At 36.4% G+C, this 12,964-nt stretch overlaps 1 protein-coding gene across 4 annotated transcripts in view; it reads right to left on the bottom strand.

The window, feature by feature from the left end:
* Positions 1–12,639, bottom strand: part of LOC145661652 (cilia- and flagella-associated protein 298) — a 43,765-nt gene extending 31,126 nt beyond the window's left edge. For 2 of the 4 annotated variants that reach the window (XM_081726978.1, XM_081726987.1), the window contains exon 1: positions 12,540–12,639. The gene's annotated coding sequence lies outside the window, so the exon portion shown is untranslated. Of the gene's footprint in view, positions 1–9,448; positions 9,549–12,539 lie in introns of those variants that run through there. The other 2 variants (XM_081726982.1, XM_081726985.1) reach the window with 2 other exon arrangements.
* Positions 12,640–12,964: the final 325 nt, after the last annotated feature.

Genomic DNA, 12,964 nt, shown 5'->3' with positions numbered 1-12,964 from the left:
AAGTGAACCGCTGTCCAATCAAATCGTTATTCATGCAATCGATCAAGTAGTAGTCAGACGGAGCAGTGTCTGGTGAATATCGCGGGTGGAGTAACACTTTCCATCCGACATTTTCCAAATAGGTTTTGACCGGTTTTGCGACATGTGGTCGAGCGTTATCATCTTGATAAATAAGTTTATTATGCCTGTTATTCCATTCTGGTCGTTTTCAGGCCAGAGCTTGCTTCAAACGCATTAATTGTTGTCGATAGCGGTGTCCATTAATAGTTTCACCAAGTTTCAGAAGTTCATAGTACACCACACGTTTCAAATCCCACCATATATACAGCATAACCTTTGCACAATGAATATCTCGTTTCGGTTGTGAAGGACCTGGTTCACCTTGTTTCACCCAGGCCTTTTTTCGTTTAGGATTCTCGTAATGAATCCACTTCTCATCACCAGTTACAATTCGATGCAAAAATGCCTTCCTTTTCTGTCTTTGAAGCAGCAATTCGCAAACGGTTTTTCTTCTTTCAACGTCTTTCTTTTCAATTCATGTGAAACCCAATAAGACATCTTTTGAATCATTCCTATGGCTTTGAGACGTTTGGAAACTGTCGTTTGCTCAACTCCAAATGCTTCTGCAAGTTCGTCCTGCGTTTGACACGAATCCTGATCAAGCAATGCTCTCAATTCTTCATCTTCAAATTCTTTTGGCTGTCCAAATTGCTTTTGGTCTTCCAAGCTGAAATCACCACCTTTAAACCGTGCAAACCACTTCTGACACGTTCGCTCAGCTAGAGCATGGTCACCAAACACTTCCACTAAAATATGATGACTTGCAGTAGCACTTTTCTTCGTTAAAGCAATGAAGAATAACTCCCCGCAAAAACACTTTATCAGGCACAAAATGCGCCATTTTCAGTTGAAGAAAAAATGTTGTTGTTTCCGCTTCAAGCAACTGACATATACTAAACAAGATGCTCAATGACAGTAGTTTTCAACGCATGTTTGGATCAACGAAACTATGGGACAATAAGCTAGTTACGCCATCTTTTGTAAAACCGCACGAATTAATTCCTAGACCAAATAGTATGTAAAACAAAATCCAGTATAATTCAAGGACTTCCACTACAGTAGACACCTTGTGATATCTTGATTCGAACTTAGTACTCAGCGCCTAATATAACGATTTTTTAACTCGCGCCCAAACGTCTGGCGCCCAAATGGCTTCGCGCCCAAACGTCCAGTGCCCAAACTGCGGGGCCCAAACGTCCGCGCCCAAACGTCACGTAGGTTAAGTGGGGTGTTTCTTCTTAATTCTGTGTTCAAAACAGACAGAAGTGTTCCACTCCCGTACCTAAATGCATTATTCTAGAGAAACTGGAAGTGATAGCAATAAAATAACAACATATTTCTAATAAGTATATAAAAATGATTAGAATTCTACTTTTATCTAAGGCACCAAACCACCATACTCCAGTGCAATTATTACAAGAATACCTGATACATTAACAGATCTGAATAAATTAATTAGTTGGTTTCTGTGTGATTTAGAATTCATTTTCAGTGTCAAAATTGTGTGAGACAATTATTATACTTACAGGTAACTACTATAATTTCTGAAAGTTTCTTGTACTACCAAACTTTCGGCTCTACCCTGAAGCCATGATCATGGAGATTAAAAACGGGAGGAAAAGTAAGAGAAACATTAGTATAGTAGAAGGAACGAATTCACGTAGAGTGGGTAGAAACAACACCTTGTCGAAGCTGCTGATCACTCATCTAATGGAGAAACAGCGCTCTGTAACATGGCGAATACAGGTCGTATATTCTTTTGTTTAGATGTGGAAGGCTGCCAGCTCATGTTACAACATTTTATTACATTTTTATTTTGTTGCCAATGTTTATGTGATTCCCAATTACTGCTCCCCTATTTCTTACTTAACCAGCCCCTATCCAAATTTAATTTTGATTTTCTTAACCAAATAAACAAATTTTCAAAAACTAGTCTCTCTCCTTCATTTTTAGCATCAAATAAACATTTTGAATCATTAATATTATGTTGTTGTTTTTTTTAAATACTTTGATAACGGTCCCTGATATGTTCTTTAACCCATACTTTGAGTTTCTTTTTGTCATACCTATATAACTCTTCCGGCAATAGAAATATAATTTCATGAATTTCTGATTTCTTGTTGAGGTATGCAATAGTTCCTGAATTGGGTGATATTCTTTTTCCAATGTTTTGAGGGATTTCAACGCAGTACGATTGTGTAAACGTATTGTGTAAACAATGTATTAATGCAGTTGTCAATCAGGGACCCACTTAGGGTCGATGCTTCCGGAACAGGTCTATCGTAACATAAATTACTTTTAACTTGTTTGTACCAACTTGATAAGTTGGAAATTGGATGCCCATGAATGCTGCCTGGCCTTAACGATTAGTCAATCTCATGCTGGAAATCTGATTCCAATGAATTAAGTCGTAGAGCACACAGAAAAAAGTTCTTCCATATGTTTGCTTTAGCCACTGCTGCATGAGCTTATCTGCAACATATAATATTGTGTGCCTGTAATGGGCTTATGATGGAACATTGGTAACAACCCTGTTTTTATATTTCCTAATTTCTAGATCTAGGTAGGTGAGTTTACTCTTTTTTCATGCTCTACGGTGAATTTCAAGTTACTATACAGAAGTTTGTTCGCTGTATACCCGACCATTTTCGATTCCGTGCTGCCACCTGGCGTATAATGCTGGAACCATGGATTTGCTGGCGGAAGCAGCATTGTGTCTGATCTTGTAAATGCATGAATGTTATCAAATGGTGCCGAAAATCAATCGGTATTAGTGTTACTTAATGTCCCTTTTCTATGCTAAGTTTTCCTACATACGCCTTGTAAAATAGTGTAGGGAGAATAAGTTAACACTTGGGGTGACTACTGCGAAAGCTATTGTGGCCCGTTACACACAACAGGCTCCCTTTGCGAAACATTCACCCACGAAAACCACCAGGAGAAGGACTGCAACGAAAGTTACCCGTAGTGCTAAGGGGGATCCGTCAATTGGCATGCCAAGAAAATCCCCCGACGTAACGTGACATAGGCCGCATCATCAACTGTAAATGAAACAATTCGCAAGCGCTTCAGGCTGAACTGTATGTCAGAAGGCCTGAGTACACCACCTGCTCTACCACGTCATATTGCCGAACGTACGACGAACTGCAGGAAACTGTATGAAAATACCTGGCGGGTTCCAAATGGAAGAAAGTTGTTATAATGAATGAATCATATGTTTATCTCACTGCTGGTAGTCATATTCGGGCGATCATATACCGTGACATTGACAGAAAAGAACGCAGCAACTTTGTATGCCAGTGCAGGGAAAATTTCCCTCTTGGCTTTAAGGCTGTGATGGGATTCGGATATGAGGGTAAGTTGCTGATACGCAAGGTGGACAAAAATGTGAAGGTGAAAGCAAGACACTTCCATGCAGGAATCCATTCTGACAACTATCTATCGGAGAGACATCCCACAATTGTATGTAATGGACGTGAACAAGGTGCGACCGCACAGCGTGACATAAAAACTGAGTTTGACAATTTTTCTGTAGATGCAATGCTGACGACATTTGTGCAAATAGCTTCACATAAATTTCGAATCATTTTATTTACCGATGACGATGAAAGTGGTGATGACATTGAAGATTAATGAAAATATGTATTTCTTTTGAAAACGATGAAAAGTGTGTAGTATGAAATAATAAATATATTATTTCGTTGATCGAAAAATACACAGGTGTGTAGTATAAAGGTTTAAAATTGTGTATTGATGTAGTGTAAAGTTAGGAAGTTCGATAAATTAGTTCGGAAGAACTTTAGTTCGAAAATATGACAAACTCTTCGCAGTCATATTGAATTCGTATAAATAGATAGAATGACAAGTTTACTTCACTTTACTTTGTTTGATCATGCGACTAAGATAAGCATATCACTTGCATATTTGTTACGTATTAGCGAAGTGTAAAACACCCAACGAAATGTCTTGTAAATATTTCTTTCACTGAAAATCAAATAATTTCAAGTTATCATTTCTTTTTACTGTCAATAACGTAGTTATCTTTTAATGTACCTAAATAAAGCATACGTCAGATTAAAGCAAATTTAACGATTTTTGAAAAGTTATTTCACACGTTTTACGATTATTCTAGCCGTTTGCTAGTGATTTTGCAATATATGATTGAAAAAAATAAAGATTTTAAAATTCATTACTTTTCTTGTCACTAATTTTAGGTACAAATAATAATAAGTGATATATTTTATTCTTTTGTCTTCTAGCTAATTTAGTATTTGAACGATAAAGATTGGGTTGACAGTTTAAGAGATGGACGATATCGTATGGTGTTCATGGATTCTTCATTTCTTCATACACTCATTAGAACAAATTCTTTCATGACTATTAATTTTCATTAATCAATCGTCTCCTTAGCCTAAAGAGCATGGTATAAAGTTACAAATTTTATTTTATGTTTAAATAGAACTTCTGGTAATTCCTATGTACTGTTTCTCGAACATCTTAAGACAGCTCCCTCATGACTAAACGATTAGCGCACGCGTCTTTGGCGTGAAGGAACAAGGTTCGATCCCACGTTAAGTTGTAGGTCCACGTCTCACATAGCCTCACTGCTGAAAGGAGTGCAAACTTTTCTAATATACGGTATCGTGTAAAATGTAAATTTTTATCCAATTTGCTCGTATCTAATGTCGTTGAGAAAGCACTGCTGTTCTTTCAACTATTTTCAGTCCCCGCTACCAACAAATATTATTTTAATTTTCATCTTTAAAAAAAATATTTATGTAATACAGGTTTGACTTCAGTTGTATTTATTAAATCGAATTTGTAGAAATTAGAACTCGTGTTATAATGTTAATCTCCATGTTTCTGTCATTTGAGAGTCCGGACAGGTTGTAGGAAAACGAATCTTATCGATTTTTTTTTCTTTCTTTTTTCTTCCAATTTCAAAGAACTATCTTCTTTGCTGTAGTCGAATACACAGAGTATGATGTGTGCAAATACTGTATGAAATGAAAGTGTGTGGTGAGTTTAAAGATATACTTATATAGTGACGTGTGTGATTAGTGCATATTAATTTTGTAGCGCATATTATATTTACTGCTTAGTGAAGTGACAATTCATAATGACTTGAAATTCTGTGATAAAACATCAGCCTAGGAAAACGTTACGAAGTGGTGAGAAGTGTTGTATTTTAAATGTCTTTAACTCTTTAAGCAAGCAGCACCGTACTAATTTAACTCTTGAAGAATTACTCGATATAACTGAAAACCAAACAGATGTAGGAAAGGCAACTGTTTATAGAATTAGGTGTGAGGCTAAATTTAATGAAAATCAGCTCAAAATCACACGTACAAGTACTTCCCTCTCGGGAAAACATAACGACTTCACGAAGTCGGTAATTTGATCGAAGGTGCATCAGTTGTTCTTCCGAAGTGAACTGGCAACATTAAATAAAATTCTTGCCGCTATAAACACGGACGATGAATTTCCCTCTTTTTCTCCTACAATTCTCCATAGGCTATTGAAAACAATGAAATTCAAGTACGTGACGCGCAACAAGAAGTCTATTGTGGTTGATAGAGACGAAATTGTATTATGGGATAGAAATTAGTATATCTCAGTTTAATAGGGAAGTTCAGAGCAGAGCGTAAGAAAATCTATTGATAGGTTTGATAAGGCATGAGTAAATGCTTCATACACGGTGTCAAACGTAAGAGTAGATGAAAGTGGGAATTACGGCAAAGAAGCCTTTCTTTGTGAACACTCCACTAGACTTTAAAGTCCTATTGGTAAAGGTAAATTATCGTACACATCAGAAGTGATGAAGGATTTGTCACCCAGAAAAAGTATATCTTCGAATCACAATCCACTGAGGACTCTCCGTCTTTTCTCACTTATCTGGAATCAATGTTTTGATGAGTCTTCTCTACAAAGCTATGTCCCGGAATTCCTTTCCTGTTAGAACTTCCTTTTTAAAACCATTCTTAACCATATCCACCAAGTTGACTCTTTGTCTCCTTCTGCATTCTCATGTCCGAAATATTCATTCCTTTTTCCTCTGCTTTCTTTATTAGCCATGTTTCTGCTTCGTATATCATTGCTGACCTAACCACTGTTTTGTAAATCATCCCTCTTTTCCTTACATTGATTATGGGGTCACACAAAACGCCACATGCTTTGTTCCAACTTTGCCATCCCTCTTGCGTTCTGTGTGTTGTTTCCATATCCAGATCACCATTCTCGGCAATCATTTATTTATTTATTTATTTTTAAACTTCATTTAATTATTCTCCTTGTAGATCTATTTCCCCATTTCCTTCTCCGTTAAACTCGAGATATTCCATTTTCTTTCTATTAACTTTTAGGTTTCTATCTTCCAAAAACTTAGTTTGAATTTCTACTTTCCTTCCTTTCTCTTTCTTCTTTGCATTGTATAATATGTAATGGACCCGTTTGGTCTCCATTACAGAATAAGATTATTTTTCTTTTAATACGCCCTTATTGTTTATCTTTACCATTACCAAAAGTTTATTAGTTATTGTTAGTATTGCATTTATGCTATTATTTTTGTTTATTTCGTTGTATAAGTTAATGTTGGATTATAATTAATCTGCGCCATCGGTGTACTGGCGTTAATGGCCGCGAAATTAAAGTCAGTTGTATTCTTTTTCCTCTGTTGAATTGAGATTTCTGCTGTTTATATTATTAGTGATTGAAATTGAAATAGCTGTGTATATATAGTAATGTCGTTCAGAAGGGAAGAAAACTTAAATATGTCATACTAAATCCAATAGTCCGGAATCCATGAGGATTCCGTAACTGGATTATCTTCTCTCTTCTGTTTATAAATAACATCAGGGAAAATAATATATTTTTGGTTCATCACAAATAACAAATCGGATGCCTGTACACTTGTTTAATATATTACTGTGCTTGCCATGTTGAATGAATCAATTTGCTTCCTGTACTGAATGATCATCCTTCTGCTGTTACGCGACGAAGTTAGTATAAATATAATATAAATGTGTATTGGTGTATGTATATGATGAAACACGATGATTTAAAGGATTAATTGATGACATGTACTGAAAAAATATTAATTATATGTATAGGTGGATGACTCATATCGAGAACAGGAATGCTGTTATGTAACTTAAATGTTAATGTGGAGAAATTTGGAGACATGTATAAATGTTTACATCATTATGATCGTACTGATATAACTATGTTAACTGTAGCCGATGTGATGAGACAATAGTTTGCTATATACAGTGACGGTAATAAAAGCAGCCCAATAATCCGTGGTTGTATTTGATTTCCATCTTTATCTTATGGAACGCACTGTGTATTCATTCCTGATGTACTTTATTCAATTATAGTTACCTGTTTCCTTTCCTTGTTAGCCTGTTCTACGTTGGCAATAAACCAGCTCTCGGAAGTCCGATGTTCTAATGTTAACCGAGCGATATTTCTAGCTGATTGTACAATAAGCAACACATATTGTGGGACTGCCTGCGCCGTACCAGAACGGCGGAAGAAAGGGCACTACAAATACTACAATATTATCGGCAAGCATAATAAACTACGGGGGCTTCTCTTTCAAATCTTGAGTTACAATATTCATGACAACGTTGAAGAGGCACGAGCATAAGGCTGATTCCTGGTGTAATCTAACTCGAACAAGGATTTGTTGCGTTAACCTCACACTACTTCTTTCTTAGGTCGTACCTTCTTTATATATATATTCTGGATTATAAAACGGGTTAATGTCAACGCAACTCATAACCATAAGTAATTAGGAAAACAACGCTTAAAACAGCTTTATGTTCCTTCACTTCGGGGGACCATCAGAGGAACCTTAGCTGTAGGTTAGATTAAGGAAGGTTCGGTTTTTTGTTTTCTTTTTTTTATTTATATTTTCTGTTATTTATTGATCATCGGAACCTAGCATAACTAAACCTAACTTCCTACTATTTATCTGGTTGCAGAGGATCTACACAACAATATTTTGAAAATGAGAAACTGTAACGTATGAGTCTAGAGTTAGCACGTCTGAGTGCAAATTTCTTACTTCTTCATAGAAATAATCATAATTTGAAAGCTTATTCTGCTGGAGACTCCCTATTTTATCTTCCAATATGCGGCAGAGGTAAAGAATGCTGAAAGCATCATATAACTACCACAATACATTGTTCCTCTGCGGAAATTGTTTCCTGATACCATTTGGCTTTAACTACTGCAGTGTTCTATCAGCGACTTCTCATTTTTGTGCAGTCACAGTTTATACAAACATACTTACATTCATGATATATTCACCTCTTTCTAACTTAGGTACTGATCGTTACGGGAGGAGTTGTATTACTTGGTGCAGATTCACTTTAGGAGGGCTTCCCGACATAGGTATAAATACAGCGTGGTAATTTATGTCGTAAAAATCACAGTGAAAAAAAAACTTGTGCTAAGTGCCCACTTAAGAAGCCCTAGACCACTTACGGAAGGAGTGCAGCACAAGGGCCCATGCGCTAGGGTGGGAGTGCGTTCGTAGGGAGTAGGTGCGTCGCGAAGGTGGGAATGTACACTCATGTTCAAAATTATTGTCGCATGTATATAAATATGTTGTTGTAGGAATATAATTTGATAACGAATTCGCCCGGCATTTCTTATGATGTTAGTATGTGATAATCGGCAAAGACATGTATGTGGCAAATTTCATGTCAAAGGAGCAGTAAATAAGAACAATAAAACGAAAATAAAACTTTATTGTCTATTTAGCAACATTTTGTTTTACTCATTCTAATTTTCGTATTTATAATTCTTTTCTATGAAATTTACCACAAATATACATTTCCCGATTATACACATAGTATTAGTATTAAAAGTACCCTTCAAAATCATTATCAAATTATAGTCTTACAAGAAGACAGTTATAGATATGACATGAGGATACTGGAAAAATATTTCACATAAGAAGAAAAGCTTTACGTGTGGCACAGCTGCCTGACACTTTTACTGTTACGCATGATCACTTTGTACACCGCTTTTATATAGCACTTTATTTCATCCTAGAGTTTTACATGTTAAATTGAACACTTTACACTTCGTATTTTTACCTTATTCTATGTATGAGGGGTAAGATTGCGACATATTTGGAGTACCTATACTTGGTCTTTCCAAATAGGATAACATATTCGTTCCGTAGGGAGGTAAACTTTATAATGCCCGTTCCAGTTTGTATCCTTACGGACGGTGAAATTACACTCTATTAATTTTAAGAAAATAGGTGCAATCTTCCTTAACCTTACGTTAACCCGACCCAACTTATTTCTACCTACTACACTATACTCTTAATAATCAATGTGGAAGTGGAGCATGTATTGTAAAGTTTACTCACGATTTGCTTTTTGACCTAACATGAAATGAAGAAGCCAGAGATTGTGAACGCCGGCAAGTAGTACTGAAGCGCCGAAAGTACAAGGAGGCAGCTAGGATATCTGTAAAACCTAAAATGTGTTAGGGAAATGCATATTACGTGTTGGAGGAAACATATTACATATGTACAGTTTTTCTTTTTGATGATTGCATGATAGTGAAGCTAGCATTATTTCTACCTCGTTAATTTAGCTAGGGATAAGGCCTGTATAAATAAGTTTCGGTGCTATTCCATTTTATGGCGGCATAGCTTTACAAAATTTACGGAAGAAATGTGAATTCTGTTTTCGAAAGAGGAACATACAAAAAATCAGAATATATACGTGAATCTTACCAGCAACATTCGTAAAAATCGACAATATGAAATACAAAGTCTGCACTTGTAAGCTCATATCGGTAAGAATGTACTGTTAAGCACCGAAATCATAGAACGTGGTGTTGTAAATTTGTGATCTCTAATGATCGAAGTATTCGAAAAGTGTTTAGTTCCAATGAGTGGTCCATAGTAACGCACTGACAATGATGGTATTGTCCAAAAATTGTGTAAAAGAATTAAGGAACTCAGTGATGTGGTATTAAAACATCAGAAAAGAATGAAACAGAAGTTTGAACTAACGGACGTACGAAAGCATAAAATGTTAGGATTTCAAGGAATCTCTCACATATACAACAAGATAGGAACGAAATGCAAAGTATGCTCTATAAGAGGGTTAACTGCTGTTTCGAACGACAAATTTTAAGAAATTTACAAGGTCACTTGGAGAATTTATTTTCGTTTTTGAGGAAAGGTAATGGGAATAGTTGAAGTTAAGAAAGTGGTTGTTGTTGTTGTTTTTTTTTTTAAATGTTGTAAGCGCCACTGTATATTGAGGTGGAAGGGACTATTTGGCGGAGAGGTACACTTGTTACGACTTAGTCACGGGAAAGGCAGTGTGGAAAGAGCACGTATATTTCCATACGAGTTTCTACTCGAAATTGAAAAAGTTTACATGCCTCTGTTTTGAAGGTCTAAACTAACCTACCCTAATATAACATAATTTAGTCCATTCTGTTACCTTTTTGAATGGCATTTAGTATCTCCCCCAATGGTGAGAGTTTTATGCCATTTACTATGTTTTGCGCTATCCTCGTTTAAGTATATACGGTACTCACCGTCGGTGACACACCTGCTCAATACGGACGCACCTGTCGCTACCGCTGGGGCTCCCCTGCTGCGCTCTTGCAGCGACTGGAGTAGATAGCATTCATGCTTTTTAGTGGCCACCAAGTTGATTAGCGTCTTTTGCAGAATAGTTATTATCGCGTACGTACAGTGTGGTCCTCCTAAAGTGAATTTGCACAGAAGAACGCAAGTCCACACCCCATCGACGGTTCTGGAGCCGGTATTTAAGTTAGAGTCACTACCAAGTAATTTGGCGGAAGAACTAAATAATACATTTTTTTCAATTTCCTGGGAAAGTTTACACGCCTCTGTTTTGAACGTCTAACCTAACCGAACTTAAATTAATATATCCTGGAGCTTTGTTCGATTTTTCGTGTGGTCCGGCGATATAGCACTAATGACCCATAAGCAATTCATGACGAAGTGAAGTGCCATGTAAGGGCAGTGTAATGACTAAAAGTGTCGCACTGATTAGTAACACGCTAAACATGTGTTTTTATGCGGTATAAAGTTTTTTTTTCACTATTCTCGTTTATGTGTATAACCGTAGTCGCCGACATGCGTGCTTCTGTCTTGACTCATTTAAATAGAATTCGTGCTTTTTATTGGCTACCTAGCACAAATGGTTTGTTTATACATCAATTCGTGTCTTATGTATTGCAATTTTCATGCCATATATGCACACTGTATTCATGCTCTGCCTTCCTAAAATCAATCTCTACCCATTAATGCATCATCTTCTTCAAGCAAAACTTTCGAAGGAAGTACCAGTGTGTTGCTGGAAGTATTTGTTGCTAAAAGTTCGTATTTCATGAATATAAGTATGCTCCCATAAAATGGGAGTCATTACTCGAGGAGACGGTTCTACCAACTTTTAACACATTTTTAACATTTTCATATTAGGTTAGAGCAGTGTATTCCCTTCAGCACAGCATACACTAAATGAGGAGCTCCAGTACTATCTGGAGACTGATTTCAGGTGGGCTCAGTCTATATATAAAATGCGGACGTATGGCATAAAAACTACAGTGCATAAAACTCGAACCAACTTCCGCTAGATGGCCAGTAAAAGCAGGAATACTAACTAACCAACTCAAGGCAGGAGCCCACCAGGAGAGCCCGAGCGGTAGCGAGGGGGTGCAGACATGTGAGCAACGGGAGGTATACGCATAAACGAAGATAATGGAAAAGCACACTTACACATACAATACTTTCACTATCACTCAAAATTTACTTACTATGCTGTGCACTGACAATAATTACGGCCTATGTTTAGTAGAAGGATCCAGCTCTTTTCTCTAAAAAAATGTTACAATTTTGGTCATTTCTGTTCAGATTAAGTTAGTTTAGAGTAGGTTAGGTTAGTTTATGTTATATTAGTGTATGGGTCCAGCATTATTTTCCAAAAAATGATAGAATTTCACTTATTTCTACTAATATTAGGTTAGTTTGGGTTATCTTAGGTTACTTTGGGTTAGGTAAGGTTAGATTTGGTTACGTTCTGTTACGTCTAAGTACTTGCATCATTCATTTCTCCTGTAAAGTTTGTGTTTTTTACGTGCTTCTGTACCCCTTGTACTAAACGTACTCCATAATTACTTATGTTCACACACTCACCTTTCTCGAAAAATGTTTTACATTGTAGTTTACCTTTAAAATTTCTATTTGGTAGAACCGTCAGCTCGAGTGAACACAAATGGGATAGAACTAAGTATTTCACACAAAAGTCTCTTTGCAGTACAAGATTTTATCAAAATATTTTCCACACATAGCCCATACATCAATTATACCCTAAACCGCCTTGGACAACAGTCCAATCAGTACCAAAATCTTGGCTAATTTGAGAATAATAATAACAAACAGTTTTAATTGCTATGAAATTATAACTTACCAATCAATAACGACTTTGTGAAAATGTCTTAAGGATACTTGCACTTTCCAATCTCCCACTATAAACAAATCTGTTGCCTTAGCAACTGCAGGGCTGCCAGTACATGTACCAATTTCGTAAAATTTGACAGTCATTAAATGCAAGGGAACGGTGTAAGACTGATGTACACTCAAGGAAATATTCTGTATTGGTTTGCGTCAAAATTCGCCTTACGACTATAGTAAATAGTGTGGATTTATAAGCCTATATAAGTTTGTTGTTTTTATTAGATGTTGATAAATCTCACAACGAGTGAACAAAAAGTTTGTGGAACGATCAACAGGTCGTCCAATTTTTCGCGCCACCGTGTCACTGAAAAAGTTCAAAATGATATCAATGGTGCTTCGATTTGATAATCGCCAGACATGACCTTAAGACGTGAAAGA

This window comes from Thermobia domestica, chromosome 1 (genome assembly GCF_964235325.1).
Source record: "Thermobia domestica chromosome 1, izTheDome1.hap1.1, whole genome shotgun sequence".
Lineage (NCBI taxonomy): Eukaryota > Metazoa > Arthropoda > Insecta > Zygentoma > Lepismatidae > Thermobia > Thermobia domestica.
Note: the sequence above shows the minus strand (reverse complement) of the source record. Positions and strands in the feature narration are given on the sequence as shown.